Source organism: Vulpes lagopus, chromosome 12, assembly GCF_018345385.1.
Source record: "Vulpes lagopus strain Blue_001 chromosome 12, ASM1834538v1, whole genome shotgun sequence".
NCBI lineage: Eukaryota > Metazoa > Chordata > Mammalia > Carnivora > Canidae > Vulpes > Vulpes lagopus.
Window position 1 is genome coordinate 14901407 of NC_054835.1, and position 19434 is coordinate 14920840.

Here is a 19434-nt window from a genome sequence, read left to right on the forward strand (position 1 = left end):
ATCCCGGGGTCCTGGGATCGAGTCCCATATTGGGCTCCCTGCAGAGAGCCTACTTCTCCCTCTGCCTGTGTCTCTGCCTCTCTCTGTGTCTCTCGTGAATAAATGGAATCTTCAAAAAAAATTTTTTTTGTAACATGAAACTATATGTTTTAAAGTGTACAGTTCAGTAGTGTTAAGTACATTTGTATTGTTATACAGCTAGTCTCCAGAACTGTTTTCTTGTAAAACTAAAACTCTCTACATGTTAAACAGTAATCCCTCATTCCTCCCTTTAGCCTAGTGTCTGGCAAATACCAGTCTATTTTGTCTCTATGAATTGGACTATTCTAGGGACTTACAGTATTTGTCCTTTTGGGACTAGAATAGTGTCCTCAGTGTTCATCCATGTTATAGCATGTGTCATAATATCTTTCCTTTTTAAGGCTGAATAATATTAATATTTCATTGTATATATCACATTTTGTATATTCGTTTATCTGTTGATGGACATTTGGGTTCCTTTTGGCTATTGTGAATTAATGTTGCTGTGACCATGGGTGTGCAAATACCTTTTAAGACTTCCATTTCTTTTGTGTATAAATTAAATGAAATTACCAGATAAAGTAGACTTTTTCTTTTTCTTTTGGATTTATATGTGTTTAAGCTGCCTATTTTACTTAAAGGCCAATTCCAAAGCAGTGAATATCCTAATTTGTTAAATGTAAGTTTATACATTTGTGCAAAGCAACTAGATAATTGTGTGGTCTGCCTCAGAAGCTTTACACATCGTTGAAGCCAAAGGTTAAGTCATTTCTTCTTTAAATTGATTTCTTGAAATACGTATTAGGGTATGAAGAGGAAAGTGACTTACTGAGCATTGAGAAGAGTTTGAATAAGTAAAGTAAGCTTAAAGGAGATAGCAAAACACTGAAATTGTGAAGAGGTACCAGGGCCATGTGGCTACTTTAGAATCTACTGTTGGTTTTTTTTTTTTTTTTTTTTTAAAGATTTTATCTATTTATTCATGAGAAACACAGAGAAGCAGAGGGAGAAGCAGGCTCTGTGCAAGGAGCCCGATGTGGGACTTGATCCCAGGACTCCATGATCATGCCCTGGGCCGAAGGTAGGCGCTAAACCGCTGAGCCACCCAGGGATCCCGTACTGTTGGCTTTTGAGGGAACTGGAGCCAACCAGGAAAATGGGGAAGGTTGTTTTCAGGGTTTTTTTTTTTTTTTTTTTTTTCTTCAATCAGTAAATTTCTGTTATTTCTGAAATCTCATTTGAACTACAAAAGTATGTTTTATTTTTTTAGGGAAGGGGTATAGGACAGAGGGAGAGGGGGAGAGAATCTTTTTAAAAAATATTTTATTTATTTGACAGAGGGAGAGAATGAGCACAAGCAGGGGGAATGGCAGGCAGAAGGAGAAGCAGGCTCCCTGCTTAGCAGGGAGCCTGACTTGGGACTTGATACTAGGGCTCTGGGATCATGACCTGAGCCAAAGGCAGATGCTTAACCAATAGAGCTCCCCCAGGCACCCCAGAGAGAGAGATTCTTTTCTTTTCTTTTCTTTTCTTTTTTTTTTTTTTTTTTTTTTTTTTTTTTTTTTGAGAGAGAGAGATTCTTAAGCAGGTTCCATTACCAGCAAGAATCCTTGATGCGGGGCTTGATACCATAACTCTCTGCCTCTCTCTGTGTCTCTCGTGAATAAATGGATCATGACCTGAGCCAAAATCAAGAGTACAGTTGCTTAACTGACTAAGCCACCCAGGCATACCCCTGAACTACAAAAATATATTTTGAAGGAACACCATTCTAGGGGAGAGAAATTGATCAATATGTTCCAGGTCTGCCTATATTTGGCTCAGTGGCAGCCTCCAAATTGAATGAAAGGTATGTGTTTGCTAGGAAGAATAAATTGCTAGAGCCCATCATATCTCTGGAGAGTTGACCATTTTAACCTCGGTATTATAGATGGAAAGCGTTGCCCGTGATACATTTAAAAATAGGGTTCAGCAGTCTTGTCTGCTCTAGTAGGACTCAGGCAGATTGAGAGGGATACTCAAAAGGGGAGAAGAAATGAATTAATTTTTATTAAAAAGATAATAAAGCAGTATTTCTCATTTACAACTTCACATTGTTCTATGTTGACTTTCATTTGTACAAAGTACCAGTTCATGTTCTCCTGCATATTTTTATAGTTGACATACTGTTAATATCACTATGCAACTCCTCAAATTTTATTTTATTTTTTTTAAGATTTTATTTATTTATTCATGAGAGACAGAGAGAGAGACAGAGACGTAGGCAGAGGGAGAAGCAGGCTTCATGCAGGGCCTGATATGGGACTCGATCCCAGGATCGCGGGATCATGCCTTGAGCCAAAGGCATATGCTGAAACTGCTGAGCCACCCAGGCGTTATGCAACTCTTCAAATTTTAGAATGCTGTGAAAACTGTATACAAATGTGCCTTTGGAGGTAATGGTTTGCTTCTAGACCACAGCAATGATGTGAATATTGCAGTATGAAACAAATCAAATGAATTGGGGCACCTGGGCAACTCATTGGTTGTCTGCCTTCGGCTCAGGTCGTGATCTCCGGGTCCTGGAATCGAGCTCAATGTCAGGCTCCCTGCTCAGTGAGGAGTCTGCTTCTCCTGCTCCTTCCTCTCCCCCTGCTCATGTGCTCTCTGTCTGTCTCTCTCTCTTTGTCTCTATCCTTCTGTCTCAAATGAATAAATAAAATCTTTAAAAACAAGAAAAACAGATCAAATTAATTGTTTGGTTTCCCAGTGCATATGGTATATGCATGAACAGATAGCATTATATCTTTTTTAAAAAATGTACAGGGCGGCCCCGGGTGGCTCAGCGGTTTAGCACCGCCTTCAGCTTGGGACCTGATCCTGGAGACCCGGGATCGAGTCCCACGTCAGGCTCTCTGCATGGAGCCTGCTTCTCTCTCTGCCTGTGTCTCTGCCTCTCTTTCTCTTTCTGTCTCTCATTAATAAATAATCTTTTTAAAAAATATACATACCTTAATTTAAAAATACTTTATTATGAGGCGCCTGGGTGGCTCAGTGGTTGAGTGTCTGCCTTTGGCTCAGATAGTGCTCCCGGGGTCCTGAGATCGAGTTCCTCATCGGGCTCCCCAGAGCAAGTCTGCTTCTCCCTCTGCCTATGTCTCTGCCTCTCTCTCTGTGTGTCTCATGAATAAATAAATAAATCTTTAAGAAAGGTAAATAAAAATACTTTGTTGCTACAAGATGCTGTCATCTGAGCTTTCAATGAGTTATAAGCTCTCTGCTGGTGGGAGGATCTTGTCTCAGTGATGATGGCTGCTCACTGGTGGTGACTGAAGGTGGGAGTGGCTGTGGCAGTTTCTTTTTTTTTTTTATTTGCACTTATTCTATGCAGAATTTACTCCCGGGCCATAAGTTTTTGTTTCTTCAGTTTCTTCTGGCATATCTTTTTCTTCTGTGCAACCTCCTCTTCTGGTTTAGGAACAATCTGCTCTTTTTCAGTAGGAATCATCTCGATGTGGCAGGGAGAGCTCATGTATGAGTTAATCTGGCCATGAGCCTTGTAGGTTCTACGTTGCATCTTGGGGGCTTTGTTCACCTGGATGTGCTCAATGACAGAATCTACATCTAAACCCTTAGTTCAGCATTACTCTCTGCATTTTTAAGCATGTGCAGTAAAAAATCAGCACTCTTCCCGGGCCACCAACCCTGTGTACAGCCCCTGTTTGGCCTGCACACACCTACCAATTCCACCATTGTAGCGAAGGAATGGCACACACATTCATGCAGGATTCCAAACTTTAGTTAATGTTCTTTTGACCTCTTCCCATGAATCCCAAATGTTCTTAGTGGCATCTAGAATGGTGAATCCTTTCCAAATCCATGAGAGGAATCATTATCTATGGCAGCTAGCGCCTTATGAAAGGTATTTCTTAAATATAAGGTTTGAAAATCAAAATTACTCCTTGATCCATGAACTGTAGAGTGGACATTGTGTTAGCAGGCATGGAAACATTTATCTCATTATGTGTATCCATCAGGGCTATTGCGTGATGAAGTGTATTGTCATTGAGCAGCAATATTTTGAAAGGAATCTTTTTTTTTTTTTTTTTGAGCAGTAGGCCTCAATAGTGGGCTTAAATTATTCAATAAACTATTTTGTAAATGTGCTGTCATCCAGGCTTTGTTCCATTTATAGAGCTCAAACAAATTTAGCATGATTTTTAAGGTCCCTAGGATTTTCTGAATGTTCGGTGAACGTTAGCTTCAACTTAAATCATCGGCTGTGTTGGTCCCTTAATGAGAATCAACCTGTCCTTTGAAGCTCTCTAGCTATGAAAACCCTAGATAACACATTGTTTCAATATAAAACTATTTCATCTACGTGGAAAATCTGTTGTTTTAAGTTACCTTCATTAATGATCTTAGCTAGATAGGTTAACTTGCTTCAACTTCTGCATCAGCACTTGCTGCTTCCCCTTGCATTTTTATGTTATGAAGATGCCTTCTTTTTGTAAAACCTCATGGATGAACCTCTACTAGCTTCTAGTTTTTCTTCTGCAGCTTCCTTACCTTCCTCAACCTTTATAGTATTGAAGAGAAATAGGGCCCAGCTCTGGAGTAGCTTTTGGCTTAAGAGAATATTATGTCTGGTGTAATCTTCTCTCTGGACCACTAAAAGTTTCTCTGTATCAGCAGTAAAACTGTTTTGCTTTCATCATTCATATGTTCACTAGAGTAGCACTTTTAATTTCCTCCAAGAACTTTTTCTTTGCATTTGCAACTTGGCTAACAGTCTCAAGAGCCCTAGCCTTTGGCCTATCATGGCTTTTGGTTTTTTTTTTTTTTTTTTTTTATGATAGTCACAGAGAGAGAGAGAGAGAGGCAGAGACACAGGCTGAGGAAGAAGCAGGCTCCAGGCACCGGGAGCCTGATGTGGGATTCGATCCCGGGTCTCCAGGATCGCGCCCTGGGCCAAAGGCAGGCGCCAAACCGTTGCGCCACCCAGGGATCCCCTATCATGGCTTTTGACACGCCTTTCTCACTAAGCTTAATCATCTCTTGCTTTGGATGTCAGGTGAGAGATGTAGACCCTTTTTTCACTTGAACACTTAGAGGCTGTTGTAGGGTTAGTTATTAATTGGCCTAATTTCAATATCGTGGTGTCTCAGGGAATGAGGAGGAAAGGAAGAACAGCTGGTTGGTAGAGCAGTCAGAACACATAGCATTCATTGGTCAAGTTCACTCTCTTACATGGGTGTGATTTGTGACACTCCAAAGTAATTATAATAGTACTATCACAGATCATCTTAAATAGTATAATAATGAAAAAGTTTAAAATACTGGGAGAGGGCAGCCCAGGTAGCTCAGCAGTTTAGCGCCACCTTCAGTCCAGGGCATGATCCTAGAGACCCAGGATCGAGTCCCATGTTGGGCTCCCTGCATGGAGCCTGCTTCTCCCTCTGCCTGTGTCTCTGCCCCCCCCCCTCTCTGTATATTCTCGCGAATAAATAAGTAAAATCTTTAAAATAAAATAAAATACTGAGAGAATTCCCAAAATGTGACATAGAGACACAAAGTGAGCAGTTGCTGTTAGAAAAATGGTGTCAGTAGAGTTGCTCGACTATTTTATTATGAACTTTGACAAACTTCAATTTGAGACAGACACCAATTATCTGTGAGGCGCGATAAAAGAAGGCACAATAGGGATCCCTGGGTGGCGCGCGGTTTGGCGCCTGCCTTTGGCCCAGGGCGCGATCCTGGAGACCCGGGATCGAATCCCACATCGGGCTCCCGGTGCATGGAGCCTGCTTCTCCCTCTGCCTATGTCTCTGCCTCTCTCTCTCTCTCTCTCTCTCTGTGTGTGTGACTATCATAAATAAATAAAAAATTAAAAAAAAAAAAAAAAAGAAGGCACAATAAAATGAGATGTGCCTCTATTTTGAGGCTCTGAATGAGGGACTAAAAACAGGTATTTTAACCCTACCACCTACTCCTTATCCTGCTAGAATTTTTTCCTTCTTATTCCTGAGAAAGTGTAGGAATTAAGCAAAATCTGTAACATGGGGTCAAATCAGTTAAATTTGTTGGACTGATCTCAGTGATGGCACTCAAGGTGGCTCATCTCCCTGTTATAGTTCATACCTCACCTATGTTCAGTGCACCTGCATTGTTGTTTTGTATCTTAAAGAATTTGGCAGCTGGGAGGCTCTTAGGAGGTAAAGTTATCCAGTATTCCAGTGTTACAGATTAGAAGCTTGGGATCCAGATCTCCTGATTGTGGTCTAGTACTCTTTCCACTGCCCTGTGTAGTGTCTGCAGCCCCAGCGTGCCCCTAGACTTTTAAGTAAACAGCCTTTCTAGAGTTGATGAATATTTACAAGTGCTTGTCATCCTTACCTTCCACGTTTTGTGCCTGTGACTTGAGCTTACTTCATAGCATTTTCTTTTTTAGAAACTCACTCATCAGAGCTTCTAAATCAGCAGACTTGGTCAAATTCCTCTCAGTCTGAATTCCACTCTTGTCACAGGTTATTAGGTCTGTAGCTGATACCCTTTATGGCAGTTATTTTATGATTTTCCAAGAACAAGACCTCTGTATGTGACAAAGTTCTTTTTTTTTTTTTTTTTTAAGATTTTATTTGTTTATTCATGAGAGACACACGCAGAGAGAGAGGCAGAGACACAGGCAGAGGGAAGAAGCAGGCTCCATGCAGGGAGCCTGATGTGGGACTTGATCCCAGGTCTCCAGGGTCATGCCCTGGACCAAAGGCAGGCATTAAACTGCTGAGCCACCCAGGGATCCCCCTGTATCTGGCAAAGTTCTAACTTAATACAGATTTTGCATTTTTCCTCTTATTGCTTTTTCTTTTCTAATCCCTACCCCCTACCAGATGGTAGATACTTCTTGGGTTTGTATATAATCCACATATTTGGTGATGGACAATAAATTGAATATAATCTGTGCCTTTTGAATGTTATTCTTTGACTTAAATTTTGTTCTCTTATTGGTAAAATGGGATAATAATAGTTAACATCACACCTCATAGGGTGGTCATAGAATTAAATGAAGACATACTCGATATGATGACTATCAAATAGGATCGTCTTAACTATTCTAGGAATTTGGTAGATTTACATGCTGTGGTCCACTGTGTTGAAAGGTATAAGTAGGGATCCCTGGGTGGCGCAGCGGTTTGGTGCCTGCCTTTGGCCCAGGGCGCGATCCTGGAGACCCGGGATCGAATCCCACGTCGGGCTCCCGGTGCATGGAGCCTGTTTCTCCCTCTGCCTGTGTCTCTGCCTCTCTCTCTCACTGTGTGCCTATCATAAATAAATAAAAAATTAAAAAAAAAAAAGAAAGGTATAAGTATTATGTTATTTTAATAAAGAGCTCCCCTCTTATTAATTTTTAAAAATTTTTAAAGATTTTATTCATGTGAGAGTGAGAGCAAGCATGGGGGTGGGGGCAAATGCTGAGGGGGAGAGGGAGAAGCAGACTCCTCGCTGAGCATGGAGTCTGACAAGGGGCTTGATCCCAGGATCATAACTTGAGCCAAAGGCTGTCACTTAACCAACTGAGCCACTCAGGCACCCTTCCCCTTCTGTTTTTTTTTTTTTTTAAAGTAGGTGCAGTATAGTTATGGGATACTTAAGTAATAGTTGTAGGGAATAGTTGTAGATTTTATAATTGAGCTTTTTGTCAGTTCTTCAGCTGAAAGACTATTTTATTATGAACTTTGACTTGCCTTTATAAAAGGATAAGCCAATTCATTTTTTTTTTTGTTTGTTTGTTTATGAGGTTAGGATAATACCTCCTACAGTTCAGAGAATGAAGAGAAATTACATATGAATATACATAGAAACTGAAGTGCTATCTAAATATTGTATTTATACTATTGTATAAACTTGCATAAACTAAACATTTATATTATTATTTATAATTTTTATCTCTTTTTAAAAATTTTATTTATTTTTACTTTATTTCCCTCCAGTTGGGGGAGGGACAGAAGGAGAGAGAGAATCTCTCAAGCAGACTCCGTGCTGATCATGGAGTCTGAGGTGGATTTGGTCTCACAACCCTAAGAAATAACCTGAGCGGAAACCAAGAGTTAAGACACTTTGGCAGGGCAGCCCCCATGGTGCAGCGGTTTAGCACCGCCTGCAGCCCAGGGCGTAATCCTGGAAACCCGGGATCGAGTCCCACGTCGGGCTCCCTGCATGGAGCCTGCTTCTCCCTCTGCCTCTGTCTCTGCTTCTCTCTTTCTGGGTCTCTCATGAATAAATAGATAAAATCTTAAAAAAAAAAAAAGTTAAGAAACTCAACTGACTTAGCCACCCAGGCGCCCCTATAATTTTCTCTCTTAATATAATCACACTTACAGAAAATTAGAAAATGGAAAAAACATTGATATCGATCTCAGCACTTTGATACAACTGTTAGCTCATTTTGGGTGCATTTCCTACCAGTTCCCCCTTTTTTCGTTCCCACAGTTGTAATCATGAATACCAATTTTGTCTCCTGCTTTTGTTTTTAACTTTTTTTCATTCCTTTGTTTCTTTATTTCTGTGTATATGCATAGCTGTAGTTTTAAATAGCTTGACAACCATCCATAATTAAGTAATTCTTTTTATTGGGCATTATATTTACTCTTTTTTTTTTACTGTTACAAAGAACATACCACTTCTCATTTGTTACTGAACTGCCACAGATAAGTCTAATGAGACTATTATTGTGGATGGCTCACTATCTTTGACTGCTGGTTTCATCTTTGAATGGGACCCATCATAGGGTTGCAAATCAATAAAAGTGTTTTTTGGGTGTCATGAGAAAGAAATGCACCCTTGCTCCAATGTACTAACTCACTACGCATATACAGTAGGTAGAGATGTCTTGGGGGACAGATAGTATACTAGCTTGTTTTTCAGGTAGGAGAGCACTTTCTCAGTTTAAACCTAAGAGTATTTCTTGGGATGCCTGGGTAGCTCAGCAGTTGAGCATTTGCCTTCGGCTCAGGGCGTGATCCTGGAGCCCCGGGATCGAGTCCCACGTCGGGCTTCCTGCATGGAGCCTGCTTCTCCCTCTGCCTGTGTCTCTGCTTCTCTCTATGTGTGTCTCTCATGAATAAATGAATAAAATCTTTGAATAAATAAGTAAACCTTAGAGTGTTTCTTAATTGTGAGCTCCACAAGAGCCAGATGCTGGTATTTTGATTTTTTTCTTCCTACTAAAGTAGGAAGATGAAGAATAAGCCACCTGAAGGATAAAAAGCTGCTTTATTATTTTTTCTAGTGAATTAGATTATGTGCTTTTCATCACTTTAATTTAGGTATCATAGTTTAATTCCCTTTCAAGTTTGATGTGACAGAGCCTCATTGATTGGTGACTCCTCCAAGGTCTTAGGGAGAAAAGGTTGAATCCAGTGGCTCATGCCATGATGAGCTTGTTGTATCAACTTTTATGGCATATCCACCTACTGGTTACTGGTTCTACATTAAGTAATCAAAGAAGAGGGCAGCCCCAGTGGCGCAGTGGTTTAGCGCCGCCTGCAGCCTGGGGCGTGATCTTGGAGACCCGGGATCGAGTCCCACATCGGGCTGCCTGCATGGAGCCTGCTTCTCCCTCTGCCTGTGTCTCTGCCTCTCTCTCTGTGTGTGTCTCTATGAATAAATAAATAAAATATTTTTTAAAAAGTGATCAAAGAAGAGAATTGTTAAAATAAAAGCATGTATTTTTTAGTACATTAGACAATTACAAAAAAGAATACCAAGGGGTGCCTGAGTGGCTCAGTCTGGTAAGCATCTAACTTTGGCTAAGGTCATAGTCTCCGCGTCCTAGGATTGAGCCCTGCATCTGTCTCCACGCTCAGCAGGAAGACTGCTTCTTTCTTTGCCCATCCCTATGCTTGTGTGTACGTGCTCTCTTTCAAAAAAATAAAATCTTAAAAAAAACCTTTAAAATAAGAAGGAATACCAAAAGATGAAAATCCTTGGTCCTACTGCCTTAGAGAATCTAATTACCATGTTTTTTACACATGTACAAAATGTGTGAATAATTTAAACCACTTTTTAAGAAAAATATAGAATAAAAGTTTATTTTTAGCCATGTAGATTTGTAATTTATGGTAGTTTAAATGGTAAGTTTTGAGATTTGGTGGACATTAGGGCTGCTCTGTTGCATGTCTAGGGGCGTTTATTCTGGTAATTCGTTACAGGCAGCAAAATGTTAGGTTCTACAACTAGAGAAGTTTTTAGACTATGCTCATTGCCCTTACATGCCAGAGTTCTCCTGTTACCCATTTCCTGTATTATACTTCAATTACGGTTTGATATTTTATTTTATTTAAAAAGATTTTCCTTACTTGATATAGAGAGAACACAAAGAGGGGGAGCAACAGGCAGAGGGAGAGAGAGAAGCAGGCTCCCCATGGAGCAGGGAGCCTGATGCTGGGCTCAATCCCAGGACCCTGGGATCATGCCCTGTGTGGAAGGTGGAGACTTAACCAACTGAACCACCCAGGTGCCCCAGGTTATTGTAAAATAACCAATCCGTGCTAAAATGAACCAGGCCCTTTGGAGAAATGGGTGATTTCAGTGCTGGGTAAGCTTAAGTTTAAACAGAGCCTGTAATGTCTTATAATAACAAAAATAAGCAAGTGCTCAAAAATGACATAAAAGGATATAGGAGCCAGCTGAAATCAAATCTGGGATAATATGATTTCATAATAAATAATGCCAATAATGAATTTTAACCCATTAAATAAAATGAGCAAAAATAAGCAGAGGGGATAGAGGAAAAGTTCTTTGTTAAAGTGTAATGCCAACTAATACATGTAGAAGGAATAAAAACTTAGAAAAATCACCATTTTGTCATCATTATTGTAATAATTGATTCACTGAAGATCAGCAATAGAAACTTTGAAGAGGGGTGGGGTGTTAATAGTTTCAGAATATCTCCCCACACAGATGACTTATAATCACAAAGAAATATGGTAACATTACAGTACAGAAGCCTGGGGGAATCCCACCTCAAACAGGTGATCACCTCTGATGTGCTGCACCCAGAAGGACACAATAGCTCTCTGTACTCTTTACGTCCAGCATGTATAACTGGAATCTAACTGAGGAAACTTCAGACACACCAACTTGAGAGGTTTTGTAAAATATTTCTTAAGAAATATAAAGGTCATGAAAAGAAGAAAAAGAAAAGGCTGAATGAGGAACTGTTCCAGATTGAGGGAGACTAAAGAGACTTGACACGTAAATGAAATGTAGGATCTTAGATTAGATCATGCATCAGGGGAGAAAATTGCCGTGAAGGACATTATAGGAATAATTGGTGAAATTTGAAAATGAACTGTATTCCTGATAATAAATAGTACTGTGTGTTACATTTTCTCAATTTGATAACCATTCTGTGGTTATGAAGGAGAATGTCCTCATTTTAAAAATAGAAATGCCAGGGCAGCTTGGGTGGCTCAGTGGTTTAGCGCCGCCTTCAGTCTAGGGCATGATCCTGGAGACCCAGGATCGAGTCCCATGTCAGGCTCCCTGCATGGAGCCTGTTTCTCCTGTGTCTCTGCCTCTCTTCTCTCTCTCTCTGTGTTTCTTATGAGTAAATAAATAAAATCTTCAAAAAAAATTACACACACACGCACACACACACATATATAAATGCCAAAATATTTAGGGTGAAAGGGGCATGATTATGTCTGTAGCTAACTCTCAAATGGTTTTAAAAAAGAGCAAGCAAATGGAGGAAAAATGTTCATTGATGAATCTGGATGAAGAGTATATTGGAGGGCAGCCCGGGTGGCTCAGCGGTTTAGCGCCACCTTCAGCCCAGGGCCTGATCCTGGAGACCCGGGATCGAGGCCTACATCAGGCTCTTGGCATGGAGCCTGCTTCTCTCTCTGCCTGTGTCTCTGCCTCTCTCTCTCTCATGAATAAATAAAAATCTTTAAAAAAAAAAAGTATATTGGAATCATTTGTACTAATCTTCTGTATTCTTGAAATTATTTCAAAATAATTTTTGTGGGACGCCTGGGTGGCTTAGCGATTGAGTGTCTGCCTTGGCTCAGGGTGTGATCCTGGAGTCCCGGGATTGAGTCCCACATCGGCCTCCTTGCGTGGAGCCTGCTTCTTCCTCTGCCTGTGTCTCTGCTTCTCTCTGTCTTCATAAATAAATAAAAGTCTTTTTTAAAAAATACTTTTAAAATATTTTATTTATTTATTCATGAGAGACACACACAGAGAGAGAGAGGCAGAGACACAGGCAGAGGGAGAAACAGGCTCCATGCAGGAAGCCTGACTTGGGACTTGATCCTGCGTCTCCAGGATCATACCCTGGGATGAAGGCGGCGCTAAACCGCTGAGCCACCTGGGCTGCCCAAAATAAATAAAAGTCTTTAAAAAAATAATTTTTCTTGAAAGCTACTGTTTCAGAGGACTTGCTAAATGCTGTAATGAATAGAGTGCTACTTTCATCATTAAAATAGTATAATGGGTTCAAAGTCTCCTGGGTAACTAGATCTTCCTTTTGTTCATTTTTTTCTGCTTGCATTTTGATTAGTTGCCACAGGATACCTGTTGAGAGTATATAGGATCTAATGGGGAGGCATTTTCTGAAGTGAATTCAGAATTTTAATATACCCTGTTACTTTCTGCTTTTCCTTTAAGAAATATATATGTTGCAGAAAAGTTATTGATAAGATTAAATCTGAAAAGATTCACAATACAGTATTCAGCTTACATCAAGGGTTAAAAGAAATGTGAACTCTCCCAAGCCTCCATTAACTACCAATGATATATTTAACTGTTTCAAGACTTATGGAGTGCCTGCATGGCTCAGTAGGTTAAGCGTCTGCCTTTGGCTCAGGTTACAATTCCAGGATTCCGCTTCCGTATGGGGTGTGGGGGAGGGGTCCCTGTTCAGCAGGGAGCCTGCTTCTCCTTCTCTCCCCTGCTAGTGCTCTATCTCTTTCTCTCTTAAATGAATGAATGAATGGATGAATGAATGAATTAATGCTTTGTGTGTGTGTGTGTGTGTGTGTGTGTGTATTTGCTTTCCTTCATCTCCCAAGGAAATGTATAATATCTTTCTTTCGTCTCTGCTCAGGCTATTTCTTAGTTTCTGGTGACTCTCACCTAATCTGATCTTTTTTTTTAAAGATATTATTTATTTATTCATAGGGACACAGCTAGAGAGAGAGAGGCAGAGACACAGGCAGAGGGAGAAGCAGGCTCCATGCAGGGAGCCCCACATGGGACTCGATTCTGGGTCTCTAGGATCACGCCCTGGGCTGAAGGCGTCACTAAACCGCTAAGCCACTGGGGCTGCCCAGCACTGCTGATCTTAAAGGAAAGGTTGTTACCCTTTTTATGCTGTTACTGTGTGAGCACTATTTGCTCTTAATTTCTTTATTTTTTTTTCCATCTTGTTCTTAACATACCAAAGGCTTTTAATTCCTAGTTAGTGATTTCTCTGTTTATATACTGTCTTCTTAAGGGAGCACTTTGCTCTTGTCCCAAACATTTTAAAACCACCAAATGGAATGGACTATACGCTCTAAGTAAATTTACCAAGGTTTGTTTAAAGTAGTTTAAAATTATTTTTTGCCTTTTCAAAGAGAAAAATGACTGACTAAACAAAAATAGAGACAGTCACCTGTTATTGAATCCACAAACAATGAAGACAGAGTATTGGTTAGTGCATACTGTTTCTATAGCCATATAATAGTATTTCTCATATTTCTATAAACAATGATATTTTTATTTATATTATTTAATGTATTAAGTTGCAACCATATGAAATTGCCAGTGTATTTACAAAGACAGATAAAAAAACATTCTGTTCCCCCTCCCCATTCCCATCGGTGTCAGTTGAATAAATGTATGTGAACTCTGAAAAAAAAAAAAAAAACCATTCTGTGATTGCATTTATATGAACGTCTGGAACAGGGCAGAACTATTAAGAGCATGATTGGTGGTCACTAGAGACCAGTAGGGGAGGAAAGACTAGGGAACTTTTTAGCGTGATGTCAAAGTATTATACCTTGATTGTGGTGGGGTTAATGTACACATTTGTCAAAACTCATTAAATTATATACTTAAAATTGGATAATTTTACTGTATATGTTATATCTTAATAAAACTGGTATAAATATTAAAATTCTCCTCTCATGTTTCTTTTGTCTTTGCTATCGTTTATACATACATATTCATAAGCATACGTAATCAAATACATTGCTGTATATTATTTTTAACAAACTGTTAACCTGTTAGATCAATTAAGAAGTTCAAAAGTTTTGATTTTTTTGCATTTTTTAACCTTCACTTATTTCTTCTCCCTTGTTCTTATTTATTTATTTATTTATTTATTTGGATTTTATTTATTTATTCATGAGAGGACCCCCCCCCCACACACACACACACACAGAGGCAGAGACACAGGCAGAGGGAGAAGCAAGCTCCACGCAGGGAGCTTGTTGTGGTACTCAATCCTGGGACTCAAGGATCACGCCCTGGGCAGAAGGCAGGCGCCAAACCATTGAGCCATCCAGGGATATCGTGTTCTTCATTTTTTAAATATAGACGAGTTTCTGACCTATATCTTTTCCTTCTTTGTAAGGCCTTGTAAATGTTAAGAGAAGTTCTCTAGAAATTCTAGAGAAATTCGCAGCAAATTCCCTCAATATCTCTATGTCTGGGGAAGTCTTGTTTCACCTTCTCACTTTTGAAGGACAGTTTTGCAGGGTACAGAATTCGAGGTTGGTGGATTTTTTTTTCCCCTCTCAACATTTTAAACATTTCACTCTGCTACTCTTGCTTGCTAGTTTCTTAAGAAAAGTTTGATGTAATTCTTTCCTTTGTTCCTCTATAAAGAATATAGCTTTTCTCCTCTGGTCTCTTTCAGTATTTTTTATCTTTGATTTTCTGTATGTTGAAAGTCCTATGCCTTAGGTGTAATCTTTTTGACATTTTGCCTGTTCAGTGATTGCTTAGCTTCCTGAGTCTGTGGTTTGGTGTTTGACATTAATTTGGGGAAATTCTTAGTCATTATTTTTTCTGTGCCTTTCTGTCTTCCTTCTGGAATTCCAGTCACACATATTTTACACCTTTTGTAGTTGTCACACAGTTGTTGGATATTGTATTCTGGTTTTTTGTTGTTTTCCAGTGCTTTTTTTCTCTTTGCTTTTCACTTTTGGCAGTTTTTGTTGAGATGTCCTCAGACTCAGAGATTCTTTCGTCAGCTTTGTCCAGTCTACTGATGAGCCCATCAAAGGCATTACAGTGTTTTTGATCTCTAGCATTTCTTTTTGGTTCTTTTTTAGAATTTCTATCTCTGCTTACGTTGCCCATCTGTTCTTGTATGCTGTCTACTGTATCCATTAGAGCCCTTAGCATCTATCTATCTATCTATCTATCTTTCTTTCTTTCTTTCTTTCTTTCTTTCTTTCTTTCTTTCTTTCTATTTATTTATTCATGAGAGAGAGAGGCAGAGGGAGAAGCAATCTTCTCTTGGAGCAGGGAGCCTGGCTTGGAACTCCATCCAGCTGAGCCACCTAAGTGCCCTGAGCCCTTAGCACCTTGATCATAGAGGTTTTAAATTCCTGGTCTAAGGGGCCCCTGGGTGGCTCAGTGGTTGAATGTCTGCCTTTGGCTCAGGTCGTGATACCTGGGGTCCTGGGATTGAGTCCTGCATCAGGTTCCCTGCAGGGATCCTACTTCTCCCTCTGCCCATGTCTCTGCCTCTCTCTCTGTGTCTCTCATGAATAATAAAAAAAAATTCCTAGTCTGATAACTCCAGCATTCTTGTCATGTGTGGTTCTGATGCTAGCTCCATCTCTTCATTTTTTTTAAGATTTTACTTATTTACTCATAATAAATATATCATTTTATATGCATAATGTCATTAATAATTGATATCAATAAAGTCCGCAATTATTATTAGTAAGTCTCCAATTCCGGGGCACCTGAGTGGCTCAGTAGTTAGCTATTTGATATCTTTCATTTCTATATAAATTTTAGGATCAGTTTATCAATTTCTATGAAAAAGCCTACTGGAATTTTATTGATTTTTATAGATCAAATTGGAGAGAATTGATTTAATAGCTTAACAATGTTAAATCTTCCATCCCAACATGGTATAGCTTTTCATTTCTTTAGATCTTAGGATTCTTTTAGTAGTGTTTGATGGTTTTCTTGCACATATTGTTCATTTTATTCCTAAATATTTCATGTATTTTGATGTTACTGTAAATTAAATTTTTAAATTTTAATTTCTAGTTATGTATTGCTACTTTAAGGAAATATAGTTGATTTTATATTGAGCTTTTATCCTGTGACCTTGCTGAATTCATTTATTCTAGTGACTTTTCCCTAGATTTCAAATAATTTTCTACATGGATGGTCATGTCTTCTGTTAAGAAAAACAATTTTCTTTCTTTTTAGTCTGTCTGCATTTTATCACTTCATCGGATTGACTAGAATCTCCAGTATGACTTTGATTAGAAGTGGAGAGTGGACATCATTCCCAGTGTTGGGAATGTCATCATACTTTTAACATTTTATATAAGATTTAAATGTTTAAGAAAATATGATTCTCTTGTTACTGTTTTGTAGTCTAGTTAATTATGATTATACCCCTTTTCTGAAACACCACTTAATGTCTGCTGCTTGATATTGTCCCACAGGTCACACGTGCTCTGTGTTTTGTTTTGTTTTAAGTCTTTTTTCCCTCCTGTGCTTTATTTTGGATAGTTTCTATTGCTGTGTCTTCATGGGTGTTTTCTTTTGCAGAGTCTAATATGTTGTTAGTCCCATCCAGTGAAGCTTTCATTTTAGATACCATAATTTTCTCTCTTTTTTTTTAAAGATTTTATTTATTTATTCATAGAGACATAGAGAGGGGAGGGGGGCAGAGGCACAGGCAGAGGGAGAAGCAGGCTCCATGCAGGGAGCCTGACGTGGGACTCCATCCAGGGTCCCCAGGATCAAACCCTGGGCTGCAGGTGGTGCTAAACTGCTGTGCCACCGGGGCTGCCCTAGATATCATAATTTTCATGTCTAGAAGTTCCATTTGGTTGGTTTTTATTTTTTTATTTTTTTATTTTTTTGGCATTTGGTTGGTTTTTATATCTTCCCTCCTCCCCATGTCCATGTTTAGTCATAGAATGTATTTCTAAGAGCTGTTCTAATGTTATCATCTGCAAATTTCATCACCTCTTGTTTCTTGATTTTGTTTTTGTTTTTGTTTTTTAAAGACGTATTTATTTTATTTGACAGAGAGAGGGGAAGAGAGTGAGCGAGCCAGAGAGCACAAGCAGGGGGAACAGCAAAGAAGAGAGGGAGATGCTGAGCCCAATACAGGGCTCTGTCCTAGAATGCTGGGATCATGACCTGAGCTAAAGGCAGATGCTTAACCAACTGAGCCACCCAGGCACCCCTCCTCATTTGTTTTTTTTTTTTTTTTTTTTTTTTATGATAGTCACAGAGAGAGAGAGAGAGAGGCAGAGACACAGGCAGAGGGAGAAGCAGGCTCCATGCACTGGGAGCCCGATGTGGGATTCGATCCCGGGTCTCCAGGATCGCGCCCTGGGCCAAAGGCAGGCGCCAAACCGCTGCGCCACCCAGGGATCCCCTCATTTGTTTTTCATGATATATATTTTTTCTTTTTTATCCTGCTTGCAAGTAATTTTCCTGCTGCTTTTAATATCTGGTCATTTTTTATTAGATGTTAGACATTGAAAATCTTATTTTTGGGGTGCTGCATTTCATCATGTTCCTTTAAAGAATGTTAGATTCTGATGCTTACTTAAGTCACTTGGATCCTTTTGAGTTTTGCTTTTAAGCTTCATTAGGGTAAATATAGAATAGCCTCTAGACCCATTACAAAGCAGTGTCTTTCTAGGACTCCACTAGATAGATGCCCCTTTTATTAACAAGGTGCTTTCTGCTCTGGCCAGTAGAACTGCAAACTAATCTAGCTATGTCTGGACTCCAGGAATCAGTAAGCTTATTACTTTCTGGGAATTCTTTTTTTTTTTTTTAAGATTTATTTGAGAGGGAATACAGAGGGGAGAGGGAGAGAGAATCCTCAAGCAGACTCCCCACTGAGCAAGGAGCCCAATGCAGGGGTTGGTCCCAGGACCCTGAGATCATGACCCAAGTCGATGCTTAATCGACTGAGCCACCCAGGCACTCCTCTGGGAATTTTAGCTGCATGGAGTTCCATCTCACATGTGCAAATCCTTATTCTGCAAAATATTCCAAGTAACTCTTCTGCAGATGCTCAGAATTCTCTCTCTATGCATGTCCTTCCTCTCTTGTGTTTTGCTCTTCAAATCTTTACTGCCTGGGCCTTTGAAATGTAATCTCTCACCAGTTCAGGATCATGGGGCTCTGTTTGAGTTTCCTTTCCCTGTATTGCTGCTTGGAAATTTTCTTTAGGCAGCAAGTTCTGTCAGTTACAGGGCTAACCTTGTTTGTTTCTCTCTCTGAGATTATAGGTCTTCACTGCAGTTGTCCAATGTCTAAAAAACAATCATTACACATATTTTGTCAAGTTTTCTAGTTGCTTATGATAGAAAGCATGATAGTTAATCTTTCTTTTTTTTTTTAATTTTTTTTTTAATTTTTTTTTTAATTTTTTATTTATTTATGATAGTCACAGAGAGAGAGAGAGAGAGAGAGAGAGGCAGAGACACAGGCGGAGGGAGAAGCAGGCTCCATGCACCGGGAGCCTGATGTGGGATTCGATCCCGGGTCTCCAGGATCACACCCTGGGCCAAAGGCAGGCGCCAAACCGCTGCGCCACCCAGGGATCCCGATAGTTAATCTTTCATAGGCTAAATTCTATTTACCTTTAAAGCAGTTTACTCCATCTTCTCCCCACTCCCTCTTCTAGATATATGTTTACTATAGAAGAGATTGATTTCATGTTTTTTTGAAACACTAATACATATCCTTAAATCATTTGCATGTGAGGCCATCTCAAAGTATAGATCCATTCCAGATTTTACAATCTCTGTTAAGATGGTATAGGGGGCTGTTTATACTTTTTTAGTTGAAGTTAAATTGAACATATAACATTATATTTTAAGATTTTATTTGAGAGAGAGGATGCATGTATGCAGGAGTATGAGGATTAGGGTCAGAGGGAGAGGGAGAACTAGACTCTCCACTGGGCAGGGGAGCCCAGCGCTCATGGTCAGGTCAGGGATCATGACCTGAGCTGAAGGCAATTTCTTAACTGACCGAGCCACCCAGGGGCCCTTGTTTTCCTTTGCTAGGTTTGCTCTTTGTCTAAATACGTTATGTACAATTTTTGTTATTGTCACTTGTGACTTAACTCAAAATTGTTTACTATTGCTTTCATTTTGTTCACATGAGAAATGCTTAATTAAAAAAATGTAACCACATAAACAGTGTTTGACT

At 39.5% G+C, this 19434-nt stretch overlaps 1 protein-coding gene across 1 annotated transcript in view; it reads left to right on the forward strand.

Annotated features, from left to right (window-relative positions):
* METTL16 (methyltransferase 16, N6-methyladenosine) overlaps positions 1–19434 on the forward strand; it is a 72998-nt gene that overhangs the window by 38811 nt on the left and 14753 nt on the right. The gene's annotated exons all lie outside the window — the stretch shown is intronic.